We start from the raw sequence: 709 nt of genomic DNA, 5'->3' as shown, positions 1-709 counted from the left end.
TAAAAAATATTTTTATTTCTAAACTACAATTTTAAATATGACTGAACTCGACAAGACCAAGAATAATAATGAATTTTACAATGCAAATATAATGAAACAATCTAACAAACTTCTGGTGGAAACTGCAGAGTAAGCTGCAGGTGTTGGTTGGGATTCTGCCAGGTCCGGACTTTCGTACCATGTAACTCCTGTTAACAATCAGTTTTAAATGAGTCAAACAAAAAACACCTTAGTCATATCAAACAATTAACTCCAAATTATGCAATTACAAATAAATTTCAAACACCGGTGTTGCCACCTGTTGCCGAAAGTGGTAGAAGCCCTGATAATAATTCAACATCTGCAGAACTTAGTAATGCACAGCTAAATAAAATGCACACTTTAATAAATATAACTGAAGATAGGGGACAAGACAATGATGGTTTTACGTTAGTCCACTTAAAGAAGAAAACTAGACAAACAAAAAAGAACTACGGTGAAAATGATAAAATTACCGACTTGGAGTTCAAAGAAAGGCTTGGCTTTACCTTTCTAGAGTTAAACGAAGTGTCACAACAGAAACTATCTTCGATTATCTAAAAGATCAGGAAGTGTTTAAAGAGGCTGATATTATTATTAGAGAACTACCAACTAAAGGGCCAAGATCTGTTTCGATTTCCGGAAATACCAACAATATAATCGTCGCTCCGAGGATTTTTAAATAATTTCT

This window comes from Diabrotica virgifera, chromosome 9 (assembly GCF_917563875.1).
Source record: "Diabrotica virgifera virgifera chromosome 9, PGI_DIABVI_V3a".
NCBI classification, from domain to species: Eukaryota; Metazoa; Arthropoda; class Insecta; order Coleoptera; family Chrysomelidae; genus Diabrotica; species Diabrotica virgifera.
This window is presented reverse-complemented; position numbering follows the sequence as displayed.